Source organism: Phocoena sinus, chromosome 3 (assembly GCF_008692025.1).
Source record: "Phocoena sinus isolate mPhoSin1 chromosome 3, mPhoSin1.pri, whole genome shotgun sequence".
NCBI classification, from domain to species: Eukaryota; Metazoa; Chordata; class Mammalia; order Artiodactyla; family Phocoenidae; genus Phocoena; species Phocoena sinus.
Window position 1 is genome coordinate 156,332 of NC_045765.1, and position 16,936 is coordinate 173,267.

Sequence of the window (16,936 nt, forward strand, 5' to 3'; positions counted from 1 at the left end):
CAGCCCCCACGCAACAAGCGTCCTCATTGCAAAGCTGGGGGACCGTGCCGAGGCGTCTGTGAGTAAACATGGGCCGAGCCCCAGGCCAGCTGCTGCTGAAATGTTCCCACCCTTCCCAGGTAAAACACCTGAATGTGTGCAAGGACTTGAAAGCCAGAGGAAGGGCCGTGGAGCCACACCAGCGACAGCATGCAGGCCGACTTGGTGCCTGCAGGCCAGCCAGGATGGTCCTGGCCCCGGGCACTCTTCTGGAAGCTTTCCATTTCCCTGCCTGAGATACCCCTGCTGTCCCGGCCCCTACTGCTTTTTTCCTTCCTCACCTCTGCCCGGGGAGAAATTCCAGCGGCAGGTATGGGTGACACATCCTCTTCTTTAGCAGGTGGCAGCCTGGCAAATCCTGCAGAAAGTCCAGCAAAGCCCCCACTCATACCAGGCCACTCACAAAGCCGTGGCCCCTCACTCCCTCCCACCAGCCCAGCGCCGAGACTGCTGACGGGGCAGAGAATATGGCGTCAGGCATAGCTGCAGGGGCTCTTGCTGTCTGGAGCAGTGTTTATATTGACCTCAAACCAGGCACACCTGGGAAGGGCTGGCCGACCGGGTCATGCTGCCCAGGTCAGCCAATCCTCGCCCATCACGGGCTCATAGCTGCAGAAAATGGGCCTTGCTGCACCGGCCAGGTCCAAGGAACAGGTGTGGGCTCCTGAGAGTCAGGATAGACAAGGGGCTGCAGCTCTAGGTTGTTTTCTAATAATTTTATCTGGTCCATGAGTGGGAGACAACTTCAAGAAGACCCTTTCCTAATGAGAGGAACCCAGGAGTCAGGGAGAGGAGGGGTGGTGGGTGGAGCCGGGGGCCTGGTGTCCCGGCTGCAGTGGAAGTCTCTGGAAGACCAGGCAGAGGGAGGCCGTCCAGAGCAATGCCCAGGGTCACAGACCTGTCGGAGCTGCTGTTTGTTAGTTCAAGTCCTGCTCTGAGGTGCTCTGTGTCAGCTCTGAGCGACAGGTGACCTGGGGGTGCTCTGCAATGAGGGCTATGTGCACGGTTCCTGTGTGCCCAGCCTTGCTGGGTGCCTGCCCAGGTGAGCTCCATACCTGGGGAGGGGCCTGACCACGAGAGCCCCATGGGCTGCTGGGTACCGGCTCAGGTGAGCTCCATATCCTGGGAGGGGCCTGACCACGAGGGCCCCGTGGGCTGCTGGGTACCTGCTCAGGTGAGCTCCATATCCTGGGAGGGGCCTGACCACGAGGGCCCCGTGGGCTGCTGGGTACCTGTCTAGGTGAGCTCCATATCCTGGGAGGGGCCTGACCACAAGGGCCCCGTGGGCTGCTGGGTACCTGCTCAGGTGAGCTCCACATCCTGGGAGGTCCCTGACCACGAGAGCCCCGTGTGCTGGGAGGCGGATGTGTGTATGAACGTCCTCTCTGTGCAGCCAGCACAGAGTTGCTTAGCAACTTCCCTGTGGGCAATGCTGGGATGAAATGAGAACCAGGAGATGCCGTGGACCCCCTGAACCCGTCCATCCAGGGTGATGAGGTCAGTAGGCGGATACTGGCCACTGTGCTGCATAAGGGAGGCCCCACGGGTACCTCTCGTGTCATCCACCTGACACCACGGAGGCCTCCCCAGGACAGAGAGCCTGGTGACCCTGCAGGGGACATGGGAGGGACGGACCAGGCAGGAGGAGGTGGGAGCCCAGGCAGAGCCATGGGGCTCGGGGCCGAGGGGGCCTTTCTGGCTCTGAGCTGGGAGTGGACGTGTGATCCAGGAAAGCTGCCCTGGTGACGTGAGGCTGACCGTGCTTCAGTGACAAGCTTCCGGGTGATCCCAGAACAGGATAGTAAGGCGGATCCTGTTAGAAGAAGGTAAGTGAATCCCCCCAAGAGGAGGCTCTGTGAGCTGGTCCCGGGCGGGGGTTGAAGGGAACAGGCGTGGAAGCTGCGGGGAGCGGGCAGTCCCCCTGGGCGGGCGGCGGGTGCAGACCCCACTCCGTGGTCCCACAGCTGTGCTTCCGGCTGGATTACTTGGCTTCTCGGAGCCTCAGCTTCCCGGTCTGCTCATGGGGTGATGGTAGCATGGACGGACTAGTAATTTGCTCAGAACAGGGTAGGAAGGGGTCAGGTGGAAATTCCACAGAACACCGTCAGTATGGGAATCGCAGGCCCTGTTTCCCGCAGGTCTGCCTTCAGGATCGGGAGAGCAAATCTGAGCAGACTTGCAGCAGGGCCTGGGGACGGGCTCCGTTTGGTGGGGCCCCCTGTTTCCTGAGTCTCGGAAGGAGCAGCTCCAGCGGGCAGTGGCAGCTTCATCCCATACCTGGGAGCATCCAGACATCAAGGCCCAGCAGCCCTCGAGCCCTGTGTCTGGGCCCCCGGGAGGCAGACGGGACAGGCCGGCATCCTCCTTGCCCTCTTCCCGCCCAGAACATTCGGGGTCCGGGCCGTCATTAGGGAGAAGCAGGGATGGGGGTGTCCCACGTGGGAAGAGGACACGGAGCAGCTTGTGCACGTGGACGTCCACACCGGGAATGGGGGTCGGTGGGACGCGGGCACCGGGAGGGGCAGGCGGTGGGCCTGAGGAAGCAGGGCGGGGCCGGGGGTCCCGGGGGTGGGGGTGCGAGCTTCGCCTGTGCCGGGCCTCAAACTCCACGGGGCTTCCCTCCCCTGGTCACTGGGCAGGAGGGGCCGAGCAGCATTGGTGGAGGGACCCCTCGCGTCCCCAACCCTCCAGGCTCTGGGTCGGGGAGCCTGAGGGGCGCAGGCCCAGCTGTGCCCGCAGGGAGGCCTGGAGGGGTCGGGCGGGAAGCACGGGTGTGGTCTTGCCTGTGCGGAAGCTCCCGAGCCAGTGTCCAGTGGGAGCCCTCACCTCGCACGTGGGTTTCAAGTCCACAGCTCAGATCACCTTCTGGCCGCTTGGTTTGTTTTCTAGACACAAAGTCCTAATATCTCCTATGTCCCCTGCCCGTGAAAAGGCACGTCTCACCTGGCACCAGGGGCTGCCTCTGGTCCCTCCAGCAGCCAGTGTCACCGCGTCACGACTGTCAGGGGGTGTCAGGCGTGGGGAGACGAGAGCACACGGTCCAGGCCCACGAGGGGCCGTGCCGTCCACGGAGCCGGTGCTGTGGCTGTAGGTGTTCCCTCCCCCACCCCGTGGGCAGAGACCACCGTCCCCTTACAGACTGTTACCAGGTGAAGGAAGTCATGTGCACCCTGCTCGGGCCCCAGCCTGCGAGGCGCTCTGTCCCAGCGGGGAAGGTTTCCTTTTTCCACGTGGGTTCAAGTAGGCAAGTAACAAAACCAAAGCCGAGACCAACACAGCACAGGCTCTATTCAGTGGCCAAAGAATGGAGAAGCGGGAACTAAGTTCACAGATCACCTTCTGGCCCCCCTGGAGAGAGTGGTTTAATTTTAAAGAGTAAAGACAAAGGGAGGAGGAGGGAGGCTAGTGATGGGATGAAGAGGCCTTCCGGGGGAAGGGGCGGGGCTTTCTCCAAGGGGGTGGGGTACCACCTCCTTTTACCCATTTCTGGTCCTTCATGTCCAGTCATGGCCCCAAGATCCTCCCCACCGACTTCTAAGCCAACCGCAGAGTTGGGGACCCAGAGACCCCGTCCCCGGCTTCTTTTTTCTTGGAGGCTCCCAGAATTCCCTGAAGCTGTTATACCCAGGTGGTTATTATGGTGAAGGATGCAAGTTAAATCAGCGAGGACAGAGGGGACGAGCAGGGTCCAGCTTCCTCAGCTGTGGCAGCCCAGGGAAGCCCACCTGAGTCCTGAAGTGCAGGGTTTATTGGGGTCTGTCACGTCAATGTGGGGACCGCCGTGTGCCTGGCCTTGGCCTCCAGCCCCCGGGGGGACTCAGGAAACCCCACCGTGTATCACACCGTCGGCACAGACCAGCCTGGAGCGAGGCCCACGGAGCACAGACACTCCCGTCAGACTCAAGGTGACCTCTGGAGCCAGGACAGAGGCCCGGCCTCTCTGTGGGCAGGTGAACCCACACCGCACAGGCCCTGGTGCAGTGCCCATTCCACGTGGTCAGCTGGGTGCACGCAGGTCAGCCAGTGTCTGTGTGTCTCGGCCTATAACCACAGACCACACTGGCCTGCTCTGCTCACAAGAGCGAGGCCAATGGAGGGACAATGGGGGTGGGAACAAAGCCGGGTCATGGTCCGGCTGGGTGAGAAAGGGTCCAAGGAGTGAGAACCCGGCTGCCCTTGCCTGGTGAGCTGAGAGCTGACGTCCGTTCTGTGGGCAGCCCCTCTCCCCACATCCCGAGGTAAGGCTGCCTTTCCTGCACCCTGGGGCAGGGTCATGCCTATGTATACAGCAGTGCACGCAGCAGGCCTGATGCCTGCCCTTGGCATGTACTTGGGGGCTTGCTGAGGTTGGAACATCCCGACAGGACATGGGCCGACCCCGGGGAGGATGTAGGGGTGAAGCGTTTGGGAACCTCTGGAGGGCATCCTCACCTGTCTGCACACGTGGACTGAGTGGGGAGCCCAGTCCTGGGTCATCGCTGAGGCTGGAGGAGGGGTGTGGAGCTGGGGGTAACGGCGGTGGGGACGAGGGGCTGATCACAGGACAGTGTGGAGACAGCATCCGAGGCGGCGGGGAAGGTGGAAGACTGTGCCCGGCGGGAGGACGAAGAGACCAGCAGGGCGGCGCTGCAGGCGCGGGTAGCAGGGCTGCTCCCTGCAGGGCAGCGCCAGAGACCCGCACCGCTGGAAACCACGGGGCGTCCGGACAGAAGCCCAGAGGATGGGGGGCCATATGGGCGGGAAGAGTTTGGAAAAGTCACCTGATCTCCACATGTCCTGGGGGAGGGTTCCCTGCTCTTTCCTTAGAATCTCCCCACCCGGGGAAGTCAGCACACTCAACAGCCAGTCAGTGCGAGGCTTGGGAGGATGAAAGGGAAGGGGGGGGGGGAGGAATGACAGACAAGCTCTACGTGTTTGGACAGCACATGACACTCTAATTTCCAATCAGGAAGAGGAATTTCCCAAAGGCTTAGGCTGCCCCTGCAACCAGAATGGGGCTTGGAGCAATCCTGCCACTTTGTGGCCAGTTTCAGAAACAAGTTGAAGACAGTTGCTCAGGGGCACTGCAATCCACAACGCCTGCAAGGTTGTAAATGACAACTATCGTAGAAAAATGTCTTGGGGTAAGTAACTGAAAAGAACTTGAAAACAAGGCAGAATTGCAGGAACCGGATTGCAAGAGGTAGATTGGACTCGCCGTTAAAGCACGTGAGAGCTGCTCAACATTGCCTATGATTCAGTTGGCCAAAAAGGGTGTACAGAGGCCATACGACCTCTGTGGCCAACCAAACATGCGGGAAATACAGATCAACACTACAAAGATGTAGCACTTTGCCCCAGTCAGAATGGCCAACCCCACAAAGTGTAAAAACCAGAAATGGAGGAGAGGATGTGGAGAAAACGGAACCCTGCTGCACTGATGGTGGGAATGTCAATTGCTAACAGCCACGCTGGAGAAGGGTATGATGTTTCCTAAAAATTCTAAAAAATAGAGTTACAGGGACTTCCTGGTGGCACAGACTTTAAGGATCCAACTGCCAAGGCAGAGGACACGGGTTCGAGCCCTAGTCCGGAAAGATAACACATGCCACGGAGCAACTAAGCCCGTGTGCCACAACTACTGAGCCTGTGCTCCAGAGTGCATGAGCCACAACTACGGAGCCCGTGTGTCACAACTACTGAAGCCCGATGCCTAGAGCCCGTGCGCCACAAGAAGAGAAGCCACCGCAATGAGAAGCCCGTGCACTTCAACGAAGAGTAGCCCCAACTTCCTGCAACTAGAGAAAGCCCGCGTGCAATAACAAAGACCCAACCCAGGCAAAATTAATTGCTTACTTAATTAAAAAACAGTAGAGTTACAGAGCATACGGCACTACCACTCCTGGGTGTATATCTCGGGATAACCATAAATCTATAGGACACAGGAACTTCAACTATGAATGCAGCACTTTTGCAGGATCCTTGACTTGGAAACAATATAAATGTCCTCGGAAGGACAAAATGGATAAAGAAGATATGGTACTTATGTACAATGGAATAGTACTCAGCCGTGAAATGAATGAAATAAGGCCAGTTGCAGCAACTCGGGTGGACTTAGATACGATCATTCTAAGTGACAAAAGTCAGACACAAAAAGACACTTAGCATACGATATCATTTATAGGTGGAATCTAAAAGTGGTTACACGTGAACTAAATGACAAAACAGAAACAGGGTCACACATTCAGAAAACACATTATGGCTGCTAAAGGAGAAAGGTGGGGTGGGGTGAGGCATAAACCAGAGGGTTGAAATTAACACAGATACGGCTGCAAAGACCAAGCAGGCAATCGACAAGACCTACTCTACAGCTCAAGAACTGGACTCGGCACACTCCAGTCACCAGAAAAGAATATACACGACTGGTAAGAATCTTAAAAGAATATATGGATGTCTCTCTGTAAGTGAAACAAGTGGGTGTGCAGCAGCCAGAAAGAGCGTGGAAAATCACCTTTACCCCATTATAAAAATAAATTTTAAAAAAAGAGAAAAAAAAGACACAGAAAGAAAATGTTACAAAATTCGTTCAGGGGCTGTGATGCAACCTGGATTGACCACATCTAGACCCACAGCTGGATGAGACATAAGGCTGGACGCTCTTGGGGCTGAGAGGATTGGTGAGGTGGGGTGAGCAAATGCAGACCCTTTAGAGTAGTACTTCCTGGTCCCCATTCCATGGATCCAAAATCTCCAAGTGCAGGGGACCCTCCGTACAGCTAAAACATGCATGGGACACCCTGACGATGGTACACCATCGTATCGGGAAGAGTTTGGAAAAGGCCCCTCATCTCCCCGTCTCCTGGTGCTCGGGTTCCCCCCTCCAGCCTCTTTCCTAACAACTTCCCCACTAGGGGAAGTCAGCACCTTCAACGTCCTGTTTCGCACACTTCGGAATTTGTCCACAGGATGAACTGCAAGGTGGGGAACGATGAGAGACAACGCCTAGGTGTGTGGAGAGGCACATGCCACTCTAATTTCCAATGAGAAAAAGGAAGTGACCAAAGGCTCAGCTAGCCTTGGGAGCCAGAAGAGGGCCTGAAGCAATCCTGCTGCATGGTGGCCAGTGCCCAAAGAAACAAGTTGAAAAGTGGAGCTCAGGGGCACTAGAATTCACAATGCCGCATGATTGTAAGTGGTACCGAACGTGGAAAAATTCCTCGAGGTAAGTCACGGAAGAGGACTTGAAAGCAAAGCAGAATTGCAGGAATGGGATTTCAAGGGGGAGATTGGTCTCGCCTCGAAAGCACATGGAAAGGGGCAGAACTTCTTCAACAATGCCGCTGGCCAAAAAGGGCGTAGGCGTTTTTCCTGAATATATTCAGGAAAAACGCCTACGCCCTTTTTGGCCAACCAAGCAGGCGCGCAGTGCAAACCAACACTACAGAGACGTATCACTTCGCATCAGTCCGAAGGGCCGTCCTCACAAAGTGTAAAAACCAGAAATGCAGGATAGAGCGTGGAGGAAAGGGAGCCTTTTTACGGTGATTGTGGGAAGGTAAACTGCCAACGGCACTCTGCAGAAGTGTATTCTGTTTCCTAAAAAAAATCTAAGAAACAAAGCTACAGAGCGTACGGCACTTCCAGTCGTGGGCGTGTGTCTTTGGAAAACCAAAACTCGACAGGACAGAGGCACCACAACGTTTAGTGCTGGTCTGTTTACAAGAGCCTCGACTTGGATACAACAGAAATCTCCTTGGAAGGAAAACATGGATATAGAAGATGTGACACCTATGTACAATGGAATGCTACTCAGCCATGAAATCAATGAAATAAGGCCAGGTGCAACAACTCGGGTGTACTTAGGTACAATCATTCTCAGCGACATAAGTCAGACAGAAAAAAGAGACTTACCAGAAGATGTCAGTTATATGTGGAATTTGAAAATTGCTACACATGAACTAAATGTCAAAACGGACACAGAATCACACATTTAGAAAACACACTTGTGACTGCTAGAGTGAAAAGTTCGGTTGAGGTGAGGCGTAAACCAGGAGTTTGAAATGAGCACAGATACCTTTCCATAGACCAAATGGGCAATCAACAAGGCTTACTCTAAAGCTCAAAGGACTGGACTCAGCACACTCTACACACCGGAAAAGATTATGTACAACTGGTAAGAATCTGAAAAAGAATTTATCGATGTCTCTCTGTAAGTGAATCAAGTGGATGTACGGCAGCAAGAAACACAGCACCGAAAATCAGCTACACCCCATTATAAAAATAAATAAAAAAAAAAAAAGAAGACACTGAGTGGGAGATAAATTCTTAGAGGATTCGTTCAGGGGCTGCGTGCAACACGGATTGACCATATCTAAACACACAGCAGGATGGGAACCAAGGTTGGACACTTGTGGGGCAGAGCCTTGGTCAGCATAAGTCAGCAAATGCAGCCCCTTTAGAGTATCACTGCCTGGTCCTGATTCCATGGCTCCCAAATCTCCAGATGCAGGCCACCCTTCGTACAGCTAAAACGTGCTTGGGACACCCAGAGGACGGTACACCGTGTGATCGGGAAAGATTTCTAAACCGCACCACATTTTTCATCTCGTTGTGCTCGGGTCCGCCATTCCAGCCGCTTTACTAACACTCTCCCCACTTGGAGAGTCAGCACCTATAACCTCCTGTTTGGCACAGTTTGCAATTTCTGCGCAAGATGAACAGGAATAGGGAGAACCAATGAGAGACTAGCTGTAGGTGTCTGCACGGGCAAATGTAACGCTCATTTCCCATCGGGTAGAAGTATTAACCAAAGGCTCAGCCTGCACCCCGGAACCAATACAGGGCCTGAAGCAACCCTGCGGTTTTGCTACCAGCCCCCAAAAAAACGAGTTGAAGAAAGGAGCTCAGGGACACTGCAATTCACGAACCAGCAGAGTTATAAATGACAGCTATCGTCCAAAAATATATTGAGGTAAGGCTGCGAAGAGGACTTGAAATCGGGGCAGAATTTCAGGAAAACGATTTCAGGGGGTAGACTGGAATTGCACTTAAAGCAATCGACAGTGATGCAGTTGGCCAAAAAGGGCGTATGCGTTTTTTCCTGAATGTATTCAGGAAAAAACGCATACGCCCTTTTTGGCCAACCAAGCAAGCCTGTAAAGGAAATCTGCACTACAATGAAGTCTCACTGCCCCCCGGGCAAAAGGGCCATCTGAAAAAAGTGTAAAATCCAGAAAGGCAGGACAGGACATGGAGAACAGGGAGCCTTGTTATGCTGATGGGAGGGATGTAGATTGCCAACAGCCACTCTGGAGAAGTGTATGGTGTTTCCTGAAATATCTAGAAAACAGAGCTACAGAGCATAGAGCACTTCCACTTACGGGCGTATATATTCGGAAAACCAAAAATCGACAGGACACAGGCACCCCAAAGTTTAGGGCTGCTCTGTTTACAAGGACTTCGACTTGGGTACACCTTAAATATCCCAGGAAAGAGAAAAATGGATAAACAAGTTGTAGTACTTATGTACAATGGAATATCACTCAGCCATGAAATCAATGTCATAAGACCAGTAGCAGCCTAATGAGTGGGTTTAGGTACGATGATTCTAAGTGAAATAACTCAGAGAGAAAAAGAAACTTATCATAATATTTCACTTATAAGGGGTTTCGAAAAATCGCTACACATGAACTGAATCAGAAAACAGAACAGAGTCACACATTTAGAAAACACACTTACGGCCGCTTAAGGGGAAAGGTGAGGTGGGCTGATGCCTAAAAGAGGAGTTTCACATTAGCACAGATACCGTTCCATAAACCAAATATGTAACAGAAAAGATCTACCCATTGCTCAATGAACTGGACCCAACACGCCCTTTTCACTGCAGGAGAACATATCTGAGCAGTAAGAAACTTTAAAAGTATTTATTGATATCTCTCTATAAGTGAATCAAGTGGGTATAAGGCAGCGTAAACAGAGCAGTGAAAAGCAGCTAGACCCCATTATAAAAATACATTTCAAAGAAAAAACAGTGAAGGAGAGAGAAATTCTTACAAAGTTCGTTCAGAGCCTGTGATGCAACCTGGATTGCCCACAACTAGACCCACAGCTGGGTGAGACATAAGGCTGGACACTTGGGGCTGAGAGGATTGCTGAGGTTCGGTGAGCAAATGCAGACCCTTTAAAGTAATACTGCGTGGTCCCCATTCCATGGGTCCCAACTCTCCAGGTTCAAGGGACTCTTCCTACAGCTAAAACATGCATGGGAAACCCAGACGATGGTACACCGTGTGACCGGGAAAGGTTTCTAAAACGCACCTCATTTTTCATCTCCAGGTGATCGGGTTTGCCATTCCAGCCGCTTTACTAATAGTCTCCCCACTTGGAGAATCAGCGCCTTTAACCTCCTGTTTCTTACGGTTTGCAATTTGTCCGGAGGATGAAGGGGAAAAGGGGGAACCAATGAGAAACTAGCTGTAGGTGTTTGGACGGGCACATGTCACTCTAATTTCCAATCAGGAAGAAGAATTAACCACAAGCTCAGCCACCCACCCCCGACCCCGAACCAGAATAGGGCCTGAAGCAATTCTGCGGTTTTGCGGCCAGCTCACAGAAAAGGAAGTTGAAGAAAGGAGCTCAGGGGCACTGCAATTCACAAACCTGCAGGGTTATAAATAATAACTATCGTCCAAAAATATATTGAAGTAAGGCTGCGAAGAGGACTGGAAAGCGAGGCAGAATTGCAGGAAACCGATTTCAAGAGGTAGATTGGAATTGCATTTAAAGCATAGGAAAAGAGGCAGAACGTCGACAATGATGCACTTGGCCAAAAAGGGCGTATGCGTTTTTTCCTGAATATATTCAGGAAAAAACGCATACGCCCTTTTTGGCCAACCAAACAAGCGTGCAATGGAAATCCGCACTACAATGAAGTCTCACTTCCCACCGGTCAAAAGGGCCATCTGAAAAACTGTAAAAACCGGAAAGGCAGGACAGGCCATGGAGAACAGGGAGCCTTGTTATGCTGATGGGCGGGATGTAAATTACCAACAGCCACTCTGGAGAAGTGTATGGTGTTTCCTAAAACATCTAAAAAACAGAGCTACAGAGCAGAGGGCACTTCCATTTACGGGCGTATATATTCGGAAAACCAAAAATCGACAGGACACACGCACCCCATAATTTCGGGCTGCTCTGTTTACAAGAACCTCGACTCGGGTACACCTTAAATATCCCAGGAAAGAGAAAAATGGATAAACAGGTTGTAGTACTTATGTACAATGGAATATCACTCAGCCATGAAATCAATGTCATAAGACCAAGTAGCAGCCTCATGAGTGATTTAGGTACGATGATTCTAAGTGAAATAAGCCACACAGAAAAAGAAACTTATCATAAGATATCACTTATAGGGGGTTTTCAAAAATCCCTACACATGAACTGAATTACAAAAGAGGACAGAGTCACACATTTAGAAAACACACTTACGGCTGATTAAGGGGAAAGGTGAGGTGGGCTGATGCATAAAACAAGACTTTCAAATGAGCACAGATACCGTTCCATCAAGCAAATATGTAAGACATGCAAATCCAAATTACGACACCCTATCAGCTCACAGCAGTCAGAATGGCCATCGGCAGAAATTGTGCAAACAATGGATGCTGAAGGGGTTGTGGAGAAACGCGTACCCTTGGTGCTAAGTGGGACGTGGTAAGAGCCACTAATGAAAACACAATGGAGGTGCCTTAAAAAGGTAAACACTGAGCTACCATATGACCCAGCAGGCCCATTCCTGGACCTATAATCTACAAAGACAGAAACAAAGACACAGGCAGGCAAATGTGCATTGCAGCAGTATTACAACAGCCAAGACATGGAAGCAACCGAAAAGTCCGTCAACAGATGAGTGGACAAAGAAGAACTGGTACAGGGACAGATGGAATATTAGCCAAGGAGAAACATGACACAATGCCATTTGCAGCACCGTAGAGGAGTCTAGAAGAATCACGCAACTTGTAGTAAGTCAGAAAGCGAAAGACACATGTTCTACGATATCACTTATAGGTGTTACCTAAAAATTGATACCAGTGAAGATATTTCCACAGGAACAGGCAATGAGACATTCATTAAACAAACTTATGGTTTACCAAATGTAAATGTGGGAGGATTGCATATATTAGGATATTGGAATTAACAGAGATATACAAACACATGTGAAATATATAATCACCAAAAACCTATGGAATACCAAGAGAAGAATACTCAACATTGTGTCATAACCTACATGGGAAAAAGACCCGAAGGAGAATAGATATATGTATATGTGTAAAAAGAACACATCTTGCACACCTAGAAGAAACAAAACATTGTAATCAGATTTGCTGTGATAAAAAATAGAAATTAAATTAAAAAACAAGAAAAAAAAAGTAAAATTTTAAAAAACGAACAAGAACTAATGAGACATAAAATTAAGGGACTTTTTCCTGCCACAGTCCATTCTAATTTACGACCTAGGAACACGACTTCCAGAAACGCTCCGTTGCCCTAGCAAGCAATTTTGGGAATGGAGAAATGCTGCCGCCTTGTGGCCGTTTCCCACAACAGCAGCTTTAAACCCAGCGCTAATACTCATGTAATATTCAAAATAATTGCAGACGTGTAAATAACACCTGTCGTCAAAAAAAGTCCTGGCATCGTAAATCGACCAGAAAATTCAAAAGATGTCAACATTTCAAGAAGACAATTTCAACAGGCATATTCAACGCACACTTTGTCTTTCTTTTTTGTTTGTTTAAAAAAAAGAGGCATGGAAAAATACTCAACATCAGGAATTAATAAAGCCATGCAAACCCAGTCTACAGAAACGGTCACCTCACAGCCGTCAGAATGATCATCAGCAAAAACGTCTACAAAGAATAAATGCTGAAGGGGATTCAGAGAACTGTGTACCCTCTAGCTGCTGGGGGGATGTAAACTGGTAACAGCCAGTAGTCAGAACAGAATGGATGTGCGTTTAAAGGTAAAAATTGAGGTACTATGTGATCTTGTAGGCCCTCTAATGGGCCTACCACCCGAGCAGAGCAGAATCGAAAAGACACAGGCTGGCAATCCCGCACTGCAGCAACATGTACCATAGCCAAGACCTGGAAGAAACCGAAATGTCCAACAGAAAAATGCACCAAGAAGAAGTCGTCCATGTACACAATGGGATATTAGCCATGGGAAAGCATGGAACAGTGCCGTTGGCACCGCCATAGAAGGACCTAGAGATAATCACCCAACTTGAAGTAAGAAAGAAAACAAAAGACAGGTATCCTATGACACCACTTCTAGGTGTTACCTAAAATATGATACCCAAGAACTTATGTCCAAGAGAAGGACACACATGGATTCAGAAAAGAAAATTATGTTGAACCAAATGGAAAGGTGTAAGGAATGGATGAATTAGGTTATGGGGGTTAACAGACATGTACTAATACATACGAAATATATAGTCACAAAATACCTATGGAATACCAAGAGAGGTCTACTCAACACTCCGTAATAACCTACATGAGAAAGGATCCAAAGATGAATAGATAGATACACAGACATGATAAACCAGATTCTGTACACCTAGAACAAGCAAAACATTTTTATCTGATTTGCTCTGATAATAAATTTTAAAAAATTTAAAAGACAAACAAGAAGTAAGGAGATATAAGCTCTTGGGGGTTTGCCCTGGCACATTCCACTCTAATTTGCAGCCTACTAACACGATTTCCAGGAAGGCTCTGCTGCCCAAAAAGCCAGAGTTGGAAATGTGGAAATGCTGCCCCCTTGTGGCCGTTTCCCGCAAGAGCGGCTTTAAAACCACAGCTAATGGTCACTTAACATTCACAAGAATTCAGGGCTGTCAAGGACACCTGCCCTCAAAAAATATCCTGAGCTAGGGAATGGCCAAAAAAATTCAAAACAGGCAAATTTTTCAAGAGGATAGTATGAAGAGTTAAGTTTTACTCACTCCTTTTTTAAATAAAGGAAAATGGGTAAAAGCTCAACATCAGGTATTATTAGACTCGTGCAAATCTAGCCTACAAAGAGGTTTCAACTCACGCAACTCAACTACCATCCGCAAAAAGTCTACAAACAATACATGCTGAAGGGGTTTTAGAGAACTGTGTGCCCTCTAGCTGCTGGTGAGATGTAAAGTGGTAAGAGCCAATAATGAGAACAGAAAGGAGCTGCGTTTCAAAGTAAAAATTGAGCCAGCATTCCATTCAGCAGACCCAGCGCTGAGCCTCTCACCTGAGAAGACCAGAGTCGAGAAGGCACAGGCTGCAACATCTGCACTGCAGGAGTTTTCACAACAGCCAAGACACGGAAGCAACCAAAATGTCCATCAACGGATGAATGGCTACAGAACAAGTGGTCCACGAGCAAAATGGAATACTAGCCATGGAAAACAGTGAAACACTGCTCTTCGAGGCACCATAGTTGAGCCTAGAGATAACCACAGAACGTGAGGTAAGTCGGAAAGCAAAAGACATATCCTATGATATCACTTACAGGCGTTATCTAACAAGTGACACAAATGAACGTATTTTCACAGAGAAAGACACTCACAGACTAAGAAAACAAACTATGCTTATCTAAAAGGAAAGGTGGTGGGTAATGGAAAATTAAGATGAGGGTTACCATACGTGTACAAATACCTATTAAATACATATATCAAAAAGACCGACCATATAGCAAGGGAGGTCTCCGGAACACTCTGTAATATTTTACATGGGAAGTGGATCTGTACATGAATAGACATAAAATGTACAAAGGAACCAGATTGTGTACCCATAGGACAAACAATATTCCAATCATTACCCCGATTACAAAAATTAAAACAACCAGGAAGAAGTGATGAGACATAAACTTATGGGGGTTTCTCCTGGCACATTCCATTCTAATTTACCACCTAGGAACACGACTTCCAGAAAGGCTGTGCTGCCCTAGTAACCAGATTTGGGAATGGAGAAATGCTGCCGCCTTGTGGCCGTTTCCCACAACAGCAGCTTTAAACACAGTGCTAACGGTCACTAAATATTCACACTCATTGCAGGCCTGTAAATGACACCTGCCGGGAAAAAAAAAAATCCTGGGGTCGAAAATCGAACAAAAAATTCAAGAGGGCAACCTTCCAAGAATTCAATTTCAAGTAGTATATTGTACTCACACTTTTTTCTTTCTTTTTTTTAACAGAAAAGAAAAAGGCATGGAAAAATTATGAATTGTAGGGATTTTTAAAGACAGGCAAACCCAAATTACAAAAACCTATCAGCTCACAGCAGTCAGAATGGCCATTAGCAAAAATGCTGCAAACAATAAATGCTGAAGGGATTGTGGAGAAATGCGTACCCTGGGTTCTAAGGGGGACGTGATAAGAGCCACTAATGAAAACACAATGGAGGTGCTTTCAAAAGGGAAACATTGCACTACTAGTCAATCAATCATACCCACTGCTGGGCCTATCATCTGAGAAAAAGAATCAAAAAGTCACAGGCTGGCAATCCTGCAATCCAGCAATATTTACCATAGCGAACACTTGGAAGCAACGGAAATGTCCATCAACAGAGGAGTGCACCAAGAAGAAGTGGTCCATGTACACAATGGAATATTACTCCAATAAAAAATATAAATTAAATTTTAAAAACAAACAAAAGTAAGGAGACATCAGCATTTGTGGGTTTATCCGGGCACATTCCACTCTAATTTATAACCGAGGAACACCACTGGCCGGAAGGTCTGTTCCCCTAGTACCAGCGTGGGGAACGTAGAAAGGCTACCGCCCTCTGGCCGTTATTTTACATCTTTATTGGAGTATAATTGCTTTACAATGGTGTGTTAGTTTCTGCTTTATAACAAAGTGAATCAGTTATACATATACATATATCCCCATATCCCCTCCCTCTTGCGTCTCCCTCCCTCCCACCCTCCCTATCTCTCCCCTCCAGGCGGTCACAAAGCACCGAGCTGATCTCCCTGTGCTATGCGGCTGCTTCCCACTAGCTATCTACCTTACGTTTGGTAGTGTATATATGTCCATGCCTCTCCCTCGCTTTGTCACAGCTTACCCTTCCCCCTCCCCATGCCCTCAAGTCCATTCTCTATTAGGTCTGTGTCTTTATTCCTGTCTTACCCCTAGGTTCTTCATGACACTTTTTTTTCTTAAATTCCATATATATGTGTTAGCATACGGTATTTGTCTTTCTCTTTCTGACTTACTTCACTCTGTATGACAGACTCTAGGTCTACCCACCTCACTACAAATAACTCAGTTTCGTTTCTTTGTATGGCTGAGTAATATTCCATTGTATATATGTGCCACATCTTCTTTATCCATTCATCCGACGATGGGCACTTAGGTTGTTTCCACCTCCGGGCTATTGTAAATAGAGCTGCAGTGAACACTGTGGTACGTGACTCTTTTGGAATTATGGTTTTCTCAGGGTATACGCCCTGCAGTGGGATTGCTGGGTCGTATGATAGTGCTATTTTTGAGCCAACTATTTTAAATAAACAGATAATTTTTTATTACTCAGTTTTACTGACTCACGGCTAAAATTTTGGAAAGAAAGATATATCTATTCGCATTTGACTGCATAATTGTGTATATCTTTTATTACTGGGTGGGGGGGTCTCAATCAAGAACCTAGGAGGGTAAAGGGAAAATTATTTTTCTACCATACATATGCAATAAAATAATACTCGGAGATAAAAAGGAAGAAACCATCAACCCATGCAAGAAACATGGATGAATCTTACATGTATATTGCTAAGTGATAGAATTCAGTCCGAGAAAGCTACACAGTGAATGACTCCATTTATATCACATTCTGGAACAGGTCAATCGGAGATGGTAAACATGTTAGAGGGTGGGGGGTGTCAA